Source organism: Procambarus clarkii, chromosome 27 (assembly GCF_040958095.1).
Source record: "Procambarus clarkii isolate CNS0578487 chromosome 27, FALCON_Pclarkii_2.0, whole genome shotgun sequence".
Lineage (NCBI taxonomy): Eukaryota > Metazoa > Arthropoda > Malacostraca > Decapoda > Cambaridae > Procambarus > Procambarus clarkii.
Window position 1 is genome coordinate 8,321,437 of NC_091176.1, and position 19,137 is coordinate 8,340,573.

General features: G+C 42.6%; 1 protein-coding gene across 1 annotated transcript in view; it reads right to left on the reverse strand.

The window, feature by feature from the left end:
- The window catches only part of LOC123762807 (uncharacterized), a 214,287-nt gene that overhangs the window by 103,246 nt on the left and 91,904 nt on the right, over positions 1-19,137 (reverse strand). The gene's annotated exons all lie outside the window — the stretch shown is intronic.

Genomic DNA, 19,137 nt, shown 5'->3' on the forward strand with positions numbered 1-19,137 from the left:
AACACCGTCCGCGGACTTAGACCCATCGGTGAAGATGGAAATGGAGTGGGAGTGTGAAGAAAAGTGCTCATGAAAATGGCGTTTGAGAACCGTAGGAGGGGTAAAAGCTTTAGTAATGTGAGTCAAGGACGTACAAAACTTCGGAAGGGGGACCCTCCACTGGGGCAAGGAAGGAACATTATGAAGAGAAATATGAGAAAGAATAATGGAAAGAGAGACCTGTAAGCGAGAAAGCCGGACAGAAAGAGGGAGGTGGTGAAGAGGAACAGGAACTGCAGGAGGGTAAAAGTCAAATCGCGGCAGAGGCGAGAGGAAGGATGTTGCAAGGACCGCGCCAGATAGCAAAGACAGTAGTGATCACGGCGGTCCTGGAAAGAGAGGAGACCAGTGTCAACATACAAGCTGAGGGCGGGAGTTGAATGAAAGGCACCAGAGCTGAGGGGCAGCCCAGCATGGTGCAAAGCATCAAGACGGCGAAGAGTAGGAGGAGAAGCGGATGAGTAAGCAGAGCAACTATAATCGAGTTTAGACAGTACTAATGAGGAATGTAGAGAGAGGAGCATACGCCTATCCGCCCCCCCAAGAAGTATGGGACAAAACCTTAAGGAGGGAAAGGGCCTTAGAGTATTCAGCGCAGAGGAAAGAAATATGGGCCGACCAAGACAAACGAGTGTCAAAGATTAACCCCAGAAGCTTAGCGGAATCCCTGTACACAAGGGGATGTCCATAAACAGACAAAGAGGGATGAAGAAAGACATGCTTCTGAGTACAAGTCATAGCACAAGTCTTAGATGCAAAGAACTTAAAGCCATTATCGGTGGCCCAAGACGACACGGCATCAATCGCAAGTTGAAAACACCATTGAAGAAGAGGCGAATTATCACCCCGACAGCAAAGGGTAAGATCGTCTACACAGAGAGCGGAGAAGACGCCAGAAGGAAGGGAGGAAAGAAGACTATTGAGAGCAACAAGAAAAAAGAGTAGTGCTCAGAACATCCTTGGGGTACATCCTCATATTGCCGAAAAGAGGCAGAGAGAGTGGTACCGAGTCTCACTGGAAAGGAACGATGAGAGAGGAAACTTTGGAGGAAGAGAGGAAGATTCCCACGAAGGCCAAAAGAATGAAGTTAGGACAGAATATGATACCGCCAGGTAGTGTTGTAACCCTTTTCCAGGTCAAAAAGAACGGCAACAACGAAGGTCTTCGCAGCAAAAGCAGTACGAATATAGACCACCAAGTTCACCAGGGCATCTGTTGACATGCGGCATTTGCGAAAGCCAAATTGAGAAGGGGAAAGGAGGTGATAGTGCTGTAAGAACCACATCAGACGAACGTTAACCATACGATCAAAAAGCTTGCAGACAACTCGTGAGGGCGATAGGGCGGAAGTCCTTTGGGGAAGACCAGAGAGACCCCAGTTTCCAAACAGGGAGGACAACAGCGTCGAGCCAGTCCTCAGGGACTGACGACGACTTCCAGACCCGAATAAACAGACTCAGTAAATACTGAGACGAGCACTGAGGGAGATGTCGAAGCATCTCATAATGAATGATATCAGAGCCTGCCGCCGTAGAACCGCAGAGGGCCAGGTCAGACTGGAGCTCTGAGATAGAGAAGGGGTCGTTATAGGGAAGGCAGAGATAGGCACAGAAATCCAAAAAGAAAAATTGAAAAATTGTAGGCGACATATTTTGGCCGCATAGGCGAGGAAGTCTGGCAAAATGTGAGCGTTGACATAGCAGTAGTCAGAGGCAGTCAGCGTCACCCGAGATGAAAGGTGGGAGTTGCCACAAAAATATTATTGCCTAATTATTTCATTGTCTCTGACTGACTTTTTCTTAGTTTTTTGCAGTAATATTATTCAATAATGTGTAGTGTGATAGATTTATATAATATAATGTGTGAATCATTGCTATACTCAAAAGTATGGCGTTCATATTAGTGATTCAATTATTATGTTCATGAAGCAATAAACAAATAGTTTTGCTGTTATTACACTCTATACACAGGTTATATATAAGTATCTGCATGTTTTGTTCCCCACAACGAACCACCACGTTGGTATTATAAGTCGAAAAGCAACGAGGAGTGACCGCCACACACCAGCCAGCCACTCGCTGCCACTCCCTCAACAATGCATCCCTCGCCCACTTTCTCCTCCCACCATCCTGTTTTTTATTTTTATTCACTATATACAGACGTAATATATAAGTATCTACATGTTTTGTTCACCGCAACTGTACAACTAAGCTGATATAGTTAGTTCAGGCACGAAGAGACATCGCTTCACAGTCAGCTGGCGGCTGCCTGCCTCCCTCACTCATTCAAGGTCACACGCACTAACATGTCTCCCCCAACAATACTGTTTGCAGTGTTATTACACTATATACACACACACATTATATATAAGTATCTACATGTTGTATGCACCGTAACTGTACACCTAAGCTTTTAGGGTTCCCAAAGAGCATAGTGGCCACCCTCTACACAGCTAGACACGTCATGCAGACGTCGCCACCACCGTCACCCATATGGCTCCTCCCAACATAATCCTTTTGCTGTTATTACACTAATACACACATTATATACAAGTATCTACATTTGTGTTCACCATAGAGAACCACTGAGCTGGTATGGTGAATGCAGACAATAAGTGGCCACAGTCAGTATACGATGCTGTCTCCCTCCCACCCTCAGCATTACTCCTCCCACACAGGAGTAATTATCACAACAATCCTGTTATTATCCCAATCCTGGTCATTTTTATCACAGTCAGGGTTCATCTGTAATACTGTCATCGCTAAATAATAGTAGTAACGTATTTATTTTGACATTTTTAGGCGATGCTGTGGTCACAAGCTGAACAGCAATGCTGTTAGCTCATGCTGCTTGCGCCAGCCTTGGTTGCTCCCACAGTACTGTGGCTCTCACACCGGAGAATATTGCCCACAATTTTTTTTAAACATGGCGTCTGTTTACAAGAGCCCTGAGGAAGCTGATGTGAACCCCGTGTAGTCGCGGGCCATTTGATTCGTGCCCGGCACCCTATGGCGTATATATACACTATGCCGCACGGTGGGACATGTTACTCATGGTGTACATATACGCCATGCGCAGTTTAAGGGTTAAGATCAGGAAGAGAAAGTGGGACACAGGGGGAGATAAATGGAACAAACCGTGTACCATTACCTCACAAAGATACGAGCAGCAGAACAATGTTGAGGCGAAGGAAAAAGTATGGGGACAAAGGGAACATCAGAGCGGATCAAGAGAGCAGAAGAGTTAGGAGCCCCAGCAACAGCTGGGGGGGGGGGAGGGAGAATGGAGTAGACATTAAAGCGACCAGGACGAGAACCAAACATCGGCTCATGGAGACAGACACAAAGGGGCGAAAATCGTGAAAGCAGAAGTTGGAGTTCATGGAAATTGGCGTAATAACCACGAATGTTCCATTGAAGAATAGACATCGACAGGAAGAGACAGGACAGCAACAGAGAACAAAGAAAAAACAAAGGCGAAAGAGTAACATAGCACGTTAAAGAAGATCAGGGTCGGGATCTGGGTCAGCAAAGTCAGGGTTAGGGGGCATAGGTAAACTGAGCAAAGATGGAGGGAAGGAAGCGGCAGAACAGACCAAAGGTGGACGGGCGGGGTCCGGAGGAGGAGGAGACAACCAAGAGGAGCAGTCAAGGACAGCAGCAAGAGGAGGAGGAAGTGAAAGAGGGAAGAGCACCTCAGCACGGGCAGCAACTGAGAGGGAAGCAAGGGCCAAAGAAACCTCCATAACAGGAACAAGGGGCGCAACCACCGAAACGGGAGGGGAAGGAGCAAGAGAGTCAGAAGTAGGGGGCGAGGAAGAAAGCGAAGCCTTCTTACCTGCCGGGGAGGAGGAAGGAGAGGAGCCAGGCTTACGCTTCTCACACAAAGAGACAGGTGTCCCAGCAACAACGTACTGGGCAACAGATTCTAGCGTCTCAACAGGAAAAGCAGAACGAGAGCAGACACGATGGCCGTTGGGTGAGTGATGGACAACAGCTCGCACCGACAGGCGGCGTGGAGAGCCAATAGACTGAGGAGAAGGACAGAAAGGAGGATCAGAGGATGACGAGGAAGAAGACACAGGAGACACGACAGACTGGGCAGAAAGAAGGGGAACCCCAGAGAGCCATGAGTGGGACCTTTCAGGACAGAACGCAAAGGAACAGAGGTGGCGGCGGTGGGCGTGTCTGGGTCTAAGGCCCGGGAACGGTTGTGAGAGAGGAAGGAGGGAAGGACATGGAGAGGATGAGCGCAACACGCAAGCATAAAAGACGCTAGAGTAAGGCGGGAGACGGTGAACTTGGCGCCTCGCCTCAGGAAAAGACAAACGTTCCCGGTGCTTCAAGCTGAGGACGGCTGCCTCAAGCTTGTAATGCACACACGTGCGGGAGAAGGCAGGGTGGGCCTCACCACAATAGAGGCAGCGAGCCTGGGAAGAAGTGCACTCCGACTTAGAGTGACCGTTGTCCCTACACACAGGACAGAGAGAGAGACAGTACCAGAGCAGCAGAGGGCTCCATGCCCAAACCTCCAGCACCTATTACAGAGCCGAGGAGCGGGAATGGCGTCCTGGACGGAGCACCTGGCACCAGCAAGAATGACAGAGAGCGGAAGGGTCCTACCATCAAAGGTAATCTTCACAACCCGAAGGGGCTGACCGCGACGACCACGAGGGGGACGAGTAAACGTGTCTACCTGGAGGACAGAATGGCCCTGGGCTTCGAGGATATGCCGAATATCATCGTGGCAGTCCTGCAGATTCTGCACACCGGTTGCAACATGGGGCGGAAGGAGAATAGTACCAACACTGACATTCAACCGAGCATTCTTAGAGACCCGAAAAGGGGTCTCGCCAAGGCAGGATAAGGCAGCCAAGCGGGAGGCTGCATCCTGAGGAGCAGCAGCAACGACACGTGTACCGAGACGAGTGGGGTTGAAGGTAACAGAGGCATATACGGAATCAACAAGATGCCTATGGAGGGAAAAATCGTCAGGAGGAATCAAGAGGGAGGAGATCAAAGTGTTTGGCCCACGAAGCGGGACCAAACAAGGCTTGTTAGGCATCAGAACGGAAAGGAATCGAGCGAGAGCGGCCGTGGCGCGGATGACTTTGTGAACCCCCAGGGAGAGAGAGAGGGGTTAAAAGGTGCAGTAGTCACAACTAGAGACTTAGCCGTGCCAGAGGATGAGATGGTCTCCACCGGGGGCTTGTGGCTCGACCCAACCACAGAGGGGGAAGGGGAGCTGAGGGGAGTAGTCAGGAGGGTCAAAGAAGGAGCAAGGTCGGGGCTCAACGCAGCGGGGGCTACAGAGTCCGGTCTTACAATACAGTCCGACCCGGGGGCTTGGTCGCCCACCCCACGAGCCTGAGAGGGTACAAGAGGAACATTCATAGACATAAATACGAGAAGAAGCACTTTCATTCACGAATGTGCCCACACATCCACCATGGAGTCACAATTAGAGGCAGGACACCCAACAAGAAGCTATCGCCGATCATGCCGGGGGGCCCCCTAGGGGTTCATTGTGAGTATACGCCCCACAAACGCCACCTTAAGAACCGTCAGTCCGTCGAGATCGGGTTCAGTGACGAAAGGGGGATTGACAATAAAAGGTTCCCCTCGCTCGAGACGTTGGGTACTACAGTTCTACGGGTGCAAGAGTATGCCTCCTCAAACACCCGGGCGTCAAAACAAAAGAAGGCCAAATGAATGATCAAAACAGGCACAAGGTCAGCAGGAAATGACAACAAGAAAGGAGAAGAGTGGGGGTGGGGGGTGGGGGGGGGAGAAAAACGAAACAAAAGGTGTCCAGCAGAATTAGAGAGAACAGCAGCAGGAGCACAAGGCTACAAAAGGACAGAGGACTGTCTTAAGGAGCATCACACTCCGGCAAGCCCCCCTCACGGCAACAACGAGCTGGACAGGGAGGGAGTTTGGGTTGAGTAAGTTACATTAGGTTAGGTTAGCTCAGGTAAATCAGGTTAGGTAGGATAGAGCATTATTGTTCAGAGAATAGTTTAAAGATAAAGTGGGTAAGAAAATATCACAGTGTCCGTGGTGTAGTGGTAAGACACTCGCCTGGCGTTCCGCGAGCGCTTTGTCATGGGTTCGTATCCTGGCCGGGGAGGATTTACTGGGCGCAAATCCTTAACTGTTGCCTCTGTTTAACGCAACAGTAAAATGTGTACTTGGTTGTAACAACGATTCTTCGCGGCAGGGGATCGTATTCCAGGGACCTGCCCGAAACGCTACGCGTACTAGTGGCTCTACAAGAATGTAACAACTCTTGTATATATCTCAAAAAAAAAAAAATATATATATATTAAAACATAAATGTAAGTTTGTTATGACACGTTGAACTAGTTATATAAAGAGCAGTGTTTTGTGAGAGTTATTAGTAACAGAGATGTGAGACATGGTAAGTGCTGTTAACATGTTTGTCTTAGTACCTCTGTATTAAGTTGATAGAAAGTTTTGTTATAGATAATTAAAAGTTAAGTTACTGAGAGTATAAACAAGTTAAACTACAAGATATATCTTTGGTAAAAGTTTGTCTTAATAATATATGACAGAAGCCGAGGTATTTTTGTGACTGACATAATGGAAATGTGTGACATATTATGTTGTTTACAAGTTTTGACTATAAATGTCTTAGTGAAACTGATACTACATAAAAGTTATTTAATTAATTTTACACGAAGCATAAGTTTACTAGTATATAGAGTCATGAAATATTATGAAAAGTTGTACATGTTTAGTTTGATATACTACTTACAGTTGTTTGTGATTACATAAAAGACTTCTCAGTAAGTTTAATAAAAATGGTCGTTTAAATATGTTACAGAAAGATACCTTATATTAATTTATTTAGAACTTAAATAGTAAATGTTATATATGACTTGAAAAAGTTACCATTGATTAATGAAATAAGTGCATTCTAAATTAAGATGTATTATGAAAAGAGTGTCTTAACTTGTTGGAAGTAATGTCTTAGGATCCTAGAAAATATACTTAAAAGCGTGAAGATGTCCTGGGAAAAGTAACTTTGTTGTAAAAAATGTTTTGGAGAAAATTCTTTGATGCACGAAGGTGTCTTAGATAATAAGCTTGATGTCTCTGAGTATATCCTTGATGTCTCTGAGTATATCCTTGTTACATAAATACATCACAAAGAGTATCCTTGATGTCTTTGAGAGTATCATTGATTTCTTGAAGAGTTTTCTTGATGTCTCGAAGAGTATTCTTAAGGACTCAATGAGTATTCTAGATCACTCAAAAAGTTTTCTTCACGTCATCAAGAGAATTCTTGATGTATTAAAGAGTATTCTTGATGTCTCTGAGATTATTTTTGACGTCTCTGAGCGTATCCTTAGAAGAGAAAAGATGTCTCGGCGAGTAACTTTAGTTTAGAAATATTATGAAGAATGTCACCTTTGACTATTTTCTTACTCCACGAAAAATAATGTTAGTTCTGAAACGATATGAAAGATTCCCCTTGACTATTTTTGATTGAAAGAAGAAGTATTTTAGTTAGGAAAATAATGTGAAGACAATACACTAAAATATTTTTCAGTTGAATGAAGAATGATTTTAGTTAAGAAATATTAAAATAAAGGTTTTAATAAATTTTTTACAGCATAAAGCGTAGTTTTGTTTAAGAACAAAGTTAGCAAGAAATAATAAGTTGAGAAAGAGAAATACATTAACATAAATGTATATAAAAGCAATTAATATATAAATGAGTGAAAGCTTTGCTGATAAAATCTGTATGTAAATAAAATCACTTGTAAATGACTAAACAATTTGTAATAAATATTTGTAAATAAATAAATTGCAAAATAAATAATGTAATTTGTTGAGAAACAGTAATGTGGTTGATTGTATGTAACAAAGAACAAGTTACGGCATGAAGATGTAATTGTACATTTGGCTTCGTGAAAAGTGAGATGCAGGGGAGTAGGGAAGATGTTCGGGGGAGATATGGGTGCGGGGGAGAGCTAGGGGAGGGGGTAAGGGGGGAAGTGACAGTGTGGGGAGGGTGGTAGTGACAGTGTGGGGAGGGTGGTAGTGACAGTGTGGGGAGGGTGGTAGTGACAGTGTGGGGAGGGTGGTAGTGACAGTGGAGGAAAATCCCGTTGCTAGTAACGAGACTACACCTATAAAAGTTAAGAGACACTTATAATCGTAACGAACTTATGTCTCATGCTATTAATTTTTATAAATAAAAATGAAAATGTTCGTTTGTTCAAAATCGCTAATCTCCAAAAGCTCTTAACAGATTGCTTTGAAATTTTCACACAATGATCCATTCACATCCGGCCAGGTTTTTATATACATACTACGTAGATTTGAATAGGCGCGTCTTTTTATATATCTACTATATACATGCCTCACCTGTGACAGGAAAAAAACATGTTTTTTTGGAGAAACAGTGCCATCTGTTGGACGTAAGAGCAACATTCATGCTATACCAAATATGTTACGAATTCCATTTCAATGTTTCCGATTGCATTGATAAATTTTGTTTTCAGAGATTTCGATTTATTTATATTTTATTGAATTATTTTGTGTGACTGTGTTGGAATTGAGCTGTGTTGTTTACCATACCGTTCATTTCGTAAGTATAAGTATAGATGCCACACCTGTGACAGGTAAAACTATGCTTTTCTTGACAAACAGCGCCATCTGTTGCATGTAAGAGCAACACACATGCTATACCAAATATGTTACAATTCCATTTCAATGTTTCTGATTGCATTGATAAATTGAATTTTCATAGATTTTGGTTTATTTTCATTTTGATTTGATTATTTTGTGTGAATTGCTTTGGATTTTCAGCTGTATTGTTTACCATACCGTTCATTTCGCGAGTATAGTTTATTTTTGTATTTTTTCATATTTTCATTTCATTTTTTAACTTTTTCTTATATTTCAGTGATGGGAACATCAGATCACTGGATGTTCCCAATTTTCCGATGGGAACATCAGACCATTTGGGAAGACATCGGACGAGGGAGTGGGGAATGATGGGGAGGACGAGGGGGCGGAAGTGAGAGATGGTGGGGAGGACGAGGGGACAAGGAAGGAGGGTAATAGCGGGGAAGGACGAGGGGACGGGGGAGATTGGGATGGTGGGGCCGAGGCGATAGGGAAATGGAGAATGGTGGGAAGGACAAAGGGACCGGGGAGTGGGGCATGGTGGGAAGGAAGAGGGGATGGTGTAGTGGGTGAAGAAGGGGGGACGGTGGAGTGGGGAATGGTTGGGAGGCCGAGGGGACAGGTGAGGAGAGAATGGTGGACAGGGGAAGGTTGCTGTGGCTCAGCAACGCACATACGTTGCCGAGCCACAGCAACGCGTGGTCGGGTACAGCTAGTTACTTAATAAACTCCTAATGATCGTATTCCCTGAAAATGGATTTGATACCATTTTTTCAAATAATGTGGTAGGTGCAGTGAGGAATAAGGGTCTGTCAAAATTCACCCCAAAACGGGGTGCAGTTTACTGGCAAATTTGCTAGGTCAGACCTTGGGACCCTTTTACGCTGTGCAACGCAGCGGCACATTTGGAAAAAACAATAATTTGCCACCAAGATGAAACCTATATAACTCTTGGCACTCCATCGTTGATTTCAGTAAAATTAACCAAGTGACGATACACAATAGATATCCACTAAATGTTCTTGCTGACTTATTGCAGCATAGGCCTGAATAAAGTTATTTTTCTACACTCGATCTATTGCTAAGATGTTTGGCAAATACAACTTGATCCAGAGAGGCAAGATCTGACAGCATTTTCAGTCCCAAATGGCCATTACCAATTCACCCGCAAGCTATGGCTTATTCAGTAGTCCTAATACCTTCTCTAGGCTTATGATACACTTGTTCCGAAGAATGAGAGATAATACCCCTTGTTACAAACCTTGTCTCCTGTAGAGAGACTTTTGGGGAGACGAGCTTTGTAACAATTTAAAGGAGCAAAGTAAGTAATTATCAAAAGAAGGCCCCAAGCCAGGGAAGCTGTGTAGCACTGTCAAAAGTGTAGGATATTCAAAAGGCGCCAAATATCACTAAGGCTGCCAATATGAGAACAAAAGCGCATAAGGCAAACAACATCAAAGGTATCCAATTCATCAAGGATACTATCTAGGGACAGGTAACCGCGAGGGACGGTTGGTAAGCAAGATACACGCACATCCTGGAAGTCAGGACATTCAACAAGGATATGCACGACCGTAAGAGGGACAATGCAATTCGGAATAAGGAGCAAGGCAGCACTTCATTAAGTGCAAGTGAGTTTAGTGGGTATGACCAATACGTAACCTTACCAGAGCCGTTACCCACCACCAGTTACGGTGGGAGGAGGAGGGCCACAGGGACACACTACTCTTAAGAACACGCAGCTTGTTATCAGTAACAGAAGATGAACGACCCTGCCAATGGGGAAGGATTAAAGAGTGAATAACTGGGTAGAAGTCGGAATAAGGAATACCTTTACGAGAAATGGGATAGGCGCGGATAGCTTCCTTAGTGGCAGTGTCCACACGATCATTTAAGAACACACCCCAATATTGCTGGGAACCCAACAAAACTCGACTGTCTTAGATCTGCTGGAGATAAGAAACAGCCAAAATTGAATTTTGACGACCACAGGAAAGATAGGACTCCAGAACACTGTGAGAGTTAACTACAACAACAAAGGAAGAATTACAGTGAGAAAGCAATTGACGAAGAGCAAACAAAGATCAGGGACAGAGGAGTGTCAGACGTAATGGTGGAAACGAAAGATCTCCAACTCGCACGTTTAGCTGTACGAATGGTCCTATCAGTGAGTAAAACTCATATCGCAACCCGTTCTCGCATTCAATATTGACTTATATAATAAGTGAATATGTGACATACTAATTTATTGTGAATATTTTAGTTTACCTTGAAAAGCTTCATAGAAAACACCGACCTTACCTAACCTTCTTAGTATGTTAAGATAAGCATCTTATTGCTTCGTAATTACAATTATTACTTAACCTATACCTATAATAGGTTAAGTAATAATTGTAATTACGAAGCAATAAGATGCTTATCTTAACATACTAAGAAGGTTAGGTAAGGTCGTGTTTTCTATGAAGCTTTTCAAGGTAAACTAAAATATTCACAATAAATTAGTATATCCCATATGCACGTATTTAATAAGTCAATATTGACTATACGAAAGTGCGAGAACAGGTTGTATACCGCACCTTCTATCCAAAACAAAACAACAAAAACGGGCGTCCTATGGTAACGGAGTTTCTTCCATGCTGCAGGATTACAGCGGACAGCCCGAGCACAGTCTACATCCAACCAGGGAGAGCACTTCTGCATGGCCTTGGAGGTAGAGCGAGGGACAGAGCAGGGAGAGCACTTCTGCATGGCCTTGGAGGTAGAGCGAGGGACAGAGCAGAGTTCAGCATCAAAAACAGTGTTATGAAATAGAAGGAGGACTCGGGGAAGAGGCAGATCAAAGAGGTCGGAAAGAGAAGCACACAAAGTGAAGAGTCCCTGCAAACTGCCACTTAGCGAAGGAGAGGGGAGGGTGAAAAGACAGGGTGACAAGGATGGCCAAATGGTCATTTATGTAGGTCATCTAGAACCCGCCAGATAAAGTCCAAATAAAGAGAAGACAAGCAGAGAGAAATATCAAGACAGGAAAGGGTGGGAGTGCGGGATTCAACATGAATTGGCTCACAAGAATTCAGAAGACAGAAGAATCTGGACACAAGGTTCAAAAAGGCGGCCGCGGGTGTTTGACAGAACATTACCCCAGAGGGTTTGTTGACAGTTAAAATCACCCAGAAAGAGTACAGGCTCTGGTAAGTGTCATGTTCACACCAAACGGCACCATCCGTTTGTACGCCTTGCGTTTCATACATAGTAGTTAAACAGACAGCGTGTAGGACGCCAAGCTTGAACGCTGCTAGTCATGTATCATTATATTAAAGTTCTCGGAAAATCCGACACTATTTACTAATATTCAATAGAATAGGCAGATAATATTGCTGCTGGGTTGTATTAACAAGTTAACCCATAGTAAATGTAGCCTACAGTGGAATTTTCCGTCAATAGAAAATGGGATATCATTGCCACGTCATTGTTAAATTCACCAGCTATTCTGCTGGGATTTATTCTTAATATAGCAATATTTGGACTGTTATCATAAAAACATCTCACTTGAATTAACTTAATTAATAGTACCAAAATAGAGTAAATGTGACCTTTCTAACATTTCTCGACATCTGGACGAGAACGCCAGGGTCCAGATTCATGAAAGCACTTACGAACGTGTACATCTTTCCTCAATGTTTGACGGCTTTGGTTACATTTATTAAACAGTTTGCAAACATGAAAACTTCCCAATCAACTGTTGTCATTCTTATAAACAGCCTCCTGGTGTTTCGGAGCTCATTAACTATTTAACAATTGTAAACAAAGCCGCCAAAGATTGAGAAAAGATGTACAGGTTCTTAAGTGCTTTCGTGAATCTGGCCCCAGGGTGTCACTGGAAGGGGTCAGTCATTGTTAATTGAGACGAGTAGCCAGAGCAGAACCTCTCCTATAAACTCCTTTAGATGAAGTGTTATGAAGAGCAAATTACTGCTTCCATTATGAACATGCAGTCATTATCTTCAAACAAGGTAGTGTCCAATTCCGAAATCTTATCTAATCATTCCTGGTCAGTAATGGTAGGTAGATAGGAATATTTTCCGGTTAGGATACGGGGCACCGACCAACCCATAGTGAGCACCATTCTCATCTCTTTATTTATATTACCAATATTTCCTCTGATATAGCTGTCATAAATATAGGATTACTGCTGTTATTGCAAGTGCCCTTTGACAGGAACAACTGAAGAGGAAGAAGAATAGTAACCTGGTTAGGTTATCTTGAGATGATTTCGGGGCTTTAGTGTCCCCGCGGCCCGGTCCTCGACCAGGCCTCCACCCCCAGGAAGCAGCCCGTGACAGCTAACACCCAGGTACCTATTTTACTGTTAGGTAACAGGGGCATAGGGTGAAAGAAACTCTGCCCTGGAGGCCAGCCACACCCACAAAGTGGAACGACTCTCTTATCCATCCATGTGGTTGTTTAGGATATAACAACAATAAGGCCTCCCAATTTTAATTACTAATGTATGTAGTTTAATACTGTAATGAATGTCTGCTAATCAATAATATTAATTGACTACATATATAAACAATAAACCCCTCATAATGTGTAAAGGAGATGATTTGTGAAAATTTGCAAAAATACAGTCCACTCCATCATACAATTTGCTATCGATATATTTGCTATTAACGTAAAATATAAATTCTATATAAATTCATATCAATTAAATAAATATAAATCTCACAGGTCAATTGCCCATGAAAGTCAGTAATCAAGCAATGGGTTTATATCAACCCCTACAACATGACTTCCACAGCAACCAACCCGTTCTCGCACTTTCTTATAGTCAATATTGACTTATTAAATACGTGCATATGTGACATACTAATTTATTGTGAATATTTTAGTTTACCTTGAAAAGCTTCATAGAAAACACCGACCTTACCTAACTTTCTTAGTATGTTAAGATAAGCATCTTATTGCTTCGTAATTACAATTATTACTTAACCTATACCTATAATTGGTTAAGTAATAATTGTAATTACGAAGCAATAAGATGCTTATCTTAACATACTTAGAAGGTTAGGTAAGGTCGGTGTTTTCTATGAAGCTTTTCAAGGTAAACTAAAATATTCACAATAAATTAGTATGTCACATATGCACTTATTTAATAAATCAATATTGACTTAAAGAAAGTGCGAGAACGGGTTGCAGCAACACACAACACCACACTGGCGACGAGGATGGAATAAGCTACGCTGACTGTACCAATCATGTGTGCTATGAAACATGTTGTTGTTCTATTTAATCATACCAATGCTGTGTGCTACCAATGCTATGTGCTAACTGAAGCTGTGTGTTGAGGAAGCTATGTGATATCTACCGATGCTCTTTACAAAACCGTTATTTTTGTGTACAAAATGTCGCTCTGTGCTACAAAATTCATGTTGTGAAATGTCTGCTGTGTTGACAGTGCTGAAAACTCATCAAACAACATTGCTGACAACTTCTGTGCCAACTGCTGTGCACCTGTGAGTTGGAACAACACTGCATGTACACAAGGTTAGGTAAGAGGTCAGTTGCTGGTGTATTGTGCATTGTTGTGAACTTTTGCATTAAAATGCTTGTGTGCTTTGCAAACTTAAAGTAATTAAAGTGGATTCTTAACTAACATACACAGTGCAGTAAGTGTTTATTATTCTGCGGAACATTAAAGGGATAAGTTTACATCTATACAATAAAAATGTCAAATATACCTCAGTTTCCTGCATTTGATCCTGACTGTGACCAGACAAACCTGTCACAGAGGTGGACCAAATGGCTTAAAAGGTTTGACAATTTGTTAATACTTTCAGACATCAAAAGTGCTGAAAGAAAGTGTCTTTCTAAACATTGAAAGACACTGGTGGTGCCAAAGATTATAACACTGCCAAAGCCAAATTAATTGAACATTTCAACCTTAGACAAAACACTGCTATGGAAATTATGCATTTCAGGAGAGCCAGACAACTCTCTAATGAAACTGTAGAACAATACCACAGGTCTACAGGGTTTAGCAGCCCATTGTGAGTTTGCTGATGTTGACAAAGAAATCAAACAGTAAATAATTGAAACATGCACATCTACACGTCTTCCTCGAAGAACTCTAGAACTTGTTGATGATGACAGTTCTCTTACCAAGATACTGGATATTGCTCGTCGAATGGAAGATGCTGCACGTGATGCTCGTGTCATGGAGTGCAGTGCCAACAACGGTGCTGCCACTGTTACTAACAGTGATGAGGTACGTAAGGTTCAGGGAGGACACCGTGATCATAGAAGATATCATGGCAAACCCAACAGCAATTTGAGCCAAGAACCACATCACAACTGGGGTCATGGAACACAACTCAAGCAGTCACAACGACCCACATCAGAGTGTGTCAACATAAATGTTTACAATTGTGGAGGAGACTACCAAGGTAATGCTCGTCTCGCTCAAGGGAAGAAGTGCTATGAATGTGGAAAACTAGGTCATTTTGGTGCTATGTGTCGTTTTCACTAAATATACCAGTCAGTGAATGAACTGTACTGTACTGATCCTCGTACAGTACGAAGATCAGGTCTTAGGGGTCGAGGTGGTAAACACAATATTGCCCCTCATATTCAGTATGGTAATAATGTACAAGACAACATGTCATTACAACCAATCTCAGATGACAGTGAATGTGATTATAGAGTACAATCAATCACAGAATGGAATGATCTTCCAAACAACCCAGAGACTATAGTATACATTGCTGGTATTTGTCTCAAAGTTCTTATTGACACTGGATCAAACATTGACACCATTGCTGAGTGCCACAATGATAAATTTAGAAAACAGTTTCTAAAGCTTGAAAACTACAATGGTAAAGCCACTGTCTATGCTTCAAAGGTAGCCTTGCCAGTGATTGGAACTTTCACTGCAGAGATCGTCAGAGTGGAATGCTCACTACTACAATCCATGTTGTTAAGAATGCAAAGGAGTCTCTACTCAGTTACAAGACTTCAACCAGACTGGAACTACTACAGATTTCTAATGCTGTAGCAGTGGAATCTGCAAACATTGTTGATGCAATTGTTACTGAATTCTCTGATCGATTTAAATCCATAAGTTGTTATACTGATAGCAAAGTTCATCTGCACATCAACCCAGATGTAATTCAAGTTGTCGAGGAATATATACACACTGCAGCCTATGCTGCAGTCCCTAAGGCTCTCACTCTTGATGAAATCCGTACTGCAACCCTAGAGGACCCAACTCTGCAAGCAACAGTGGATGCATTGACTAAGAAAAAGTTTCCACGCATCCCACCCTCAGGAGGTGACCAAGATGGATTTAAAGCACTTGAACGCATCCAGACAGAATTAAGTGTTACGCAACAACGCGACACCGTGCTGCGAGGTACTCGTATCGTCATTCCAGCTGTTCTCCAGCAACGTGCTCTGAAGCTTGCACATCAAGGACACCAAGGTCTTGTTAGGACCAAACAGCTGCTACGAGAAAAGGTGTGGTTTCCTGGCATTGATCGTCAAGCAAAGGATATGCATGATGCCTGTGTCCCTTGCCAAGCTGCAGTGGATACTTCAAGACCAACACCTCTACAACCTTCACCACTACCTGCTGCACCATGGACGGAAGTATCGATGGACTTCTGCGGACCGCTACCAACTGGAGAGTACTTGATGGTGGTCATTGATGATCACTCACGTTATCCAGAAGTAGAAATCATCACTTCCACATCTGCAAAAACTCATCCCGAAACTCGACAAGATCTTTTCAAATTTTGGCATTCCTGAAGTTGTCAAGACGGACGATGGACCGCCATTCAATGGACAAGACCTCGTCAACTTTGCTGAGCATATTGGATTCAAACACCGCCGTGTGATGCCACTACATCCTCAAGCAAATGGAGAAGTCGAGAGATTCATGCAACCTCTCATGAAAGCGGTACGCTGTGCTCATGCCGAAGGACGATCCTGGAAACAAGCCATGTATGCTTTTCTCAGGAACTACCGTGCAACACCACATGGAACACTGGGCAAATCGCCTGGCGAACTTTTATTTGGACGTCCTATAAGGCTCTCACTACCCGTCATGCCAGCCGAGGTAACGGATAAACGTCTCGCTCAGAAGGATGCACTAGCCAGAGGGAAAATGAAAATTGCTCATGATCAACGTGCACAGGAACAATTCATAAAGGTTGGAGATACTGTTCTAGTTAAAAAAGAAAAAAATAGTGAAAGCTGGATATGCCGTATGATACAGAACCATATAAAGTGAATAGTGTAAAAGGAACTATGGTAACAGCTAGTAATAGAGATCATAGTATAACACGTAATATGGCTTATTTCAAAGTGATTCCAACTAGTGTAGAAAGTGATGAAGTGCAAAGTCGTGCAAAAGAAAAAGAAACAAATAGTTATAATCCGACAAACAATCCATCAAGGAATGTTATTGTATTTAAGGACTCTCGTCCTAAACGTCATGTTAAACGCCATAAGTGATTTGATGATTAATTGTGTTCCTATGTAATGCAAAGTATTTACTTATTATGCTAAATTAAATTTAATATTGTTTGAATAATGCAGAACTCTCATTCAATATTTTGTTACTTTGTAATATAGTTTCTTCCATTTTTGTTTAACATTGCATTTGTATTTTAACATTGATATCCTGTGTGGTAAAGATTAACTGGTTTAAATCTGTGTGTGCTTAATTAATGTAAAATGTATACAACATATTTTGATATATAATAACTTTCATTGTGTCAATAACTTTGCTTTGTGCTACAAGCATGGTAGAATCTATCAATGCTACAAGCATGGTAGAATCTATCAGTGCTACAAGCATGGTAGAATCTATCAGTGCTACAAGCATGGTAGAATCTATCAATGCTACAAGCATGGTAGAATCTATCAATGCTACAAGCATGGTAGAATCTATCAATGCTACAAGCATGGTAGAATCTATCAATGCTACAAGCATGGTAGAATCTATCAATGCTACAAGCATGGTAGAATCTATCAATGCTACAAGCATGGTAGAATCTATCAATGCTACAAGCATTATAGAATCTATCAATGCTACAAGCATGGTAGAATCTATCAATGCTACAAGCATGGTAGAATCTATCAATGCTACAAGCATGGTAGAATCTATCAATGCTACAAGCATGGTAGAATCTATCAATGCTACAAGCATGGTAGAATCTATCAAGGCTACAAGCATGGTAGAATCTATCAAGGCTACAAGCATGGTAGAATCTATCAGTGCTACAAGCATGGTAGAATCTATCAGTGCTACAAGCATGGTAGAATCTATCAGTGCTACAAGCATGGTAGAATCTATCAATGCTACAAGCATGGTAGAATCTATCAGTGCTACAAGCATGGTAGAATCTATCAATGCTACAAGCATGGTAGAATCTATCAATGCTACAAGCATGGTAGAATCTATCAATGCTACAAGCATGGTAGAATCTATCAATGCTACAAGCATGGTAGAATCTATCAATGCTACAAGCATGGTAGAATCTATCAATGCTACAAGCATGGTAGAATCTATCAATGCTACAAGCATGGTAGAATCTATCAGTGCTACAAGCATGGTAGAATCTATCAGTGCTACAAGCATGGTAGAATCTATCAATGCTACAAGCATGGTAGAATCTATCAGTGCTACAAGCATGGTAGAATCTATCAATGCTACAAGCATGGTAGAATCTATCAGTGCTACAAACATAGATTCCTCGGAAGTATAGTGGTGAGTATCCCCGCATGTCACGTGGGAGACTGGGGTTCGATTCCCCGCCGGGGAGAAATGTTTAAGGGAGCCAGTCGGCCGAGCGGACAGCACACTGGACTTCTGATCCTGTGGTCCTGGGTTCGATCCCAGGTGCCGGCGAGAAACAATGGGCAGAGTTTCTTTCACCCTATGCCCCTGTTACCTAGCAGTAAAAATAGGTACCTGGGTGTTAGTCAGCTGTCACGGGCTGCTTCCTGGGGGGGGGGTGGAGGCCTAGTCGAGGACCGGGCCGCGGGGACACTAAAAAGCCCCGAAATCATCTCAAGATAACCTGAGACATCCTATATTCATTAATTTTAAAGAAAAGGAGGGATATCATGTTCATAGCAAACCGGACCATCCGACTGTATGTGCTGCGTTTTATACGCTCTCACAGTTAACAACAGAAGTCTGAAGTCAAAGAGTTTCTGAAGTCTGTCATCCATTGTACGCCTAGTTTCACCAAACACCAGCAGCATTGAAAGCAGGAGGAACAGTGCGAACCAGATTACTACGAAGAGTGCTAGTTTGTGGAAAGGTGAGCTTTGTGTCAAGAGGACAAAAGGTATTATGAAGATTTCTGAGTTCAGATATGAAGGGAAGGCACAACATTGTAGTGCTGGAAGCCGGTTTACGATGAAATAAAT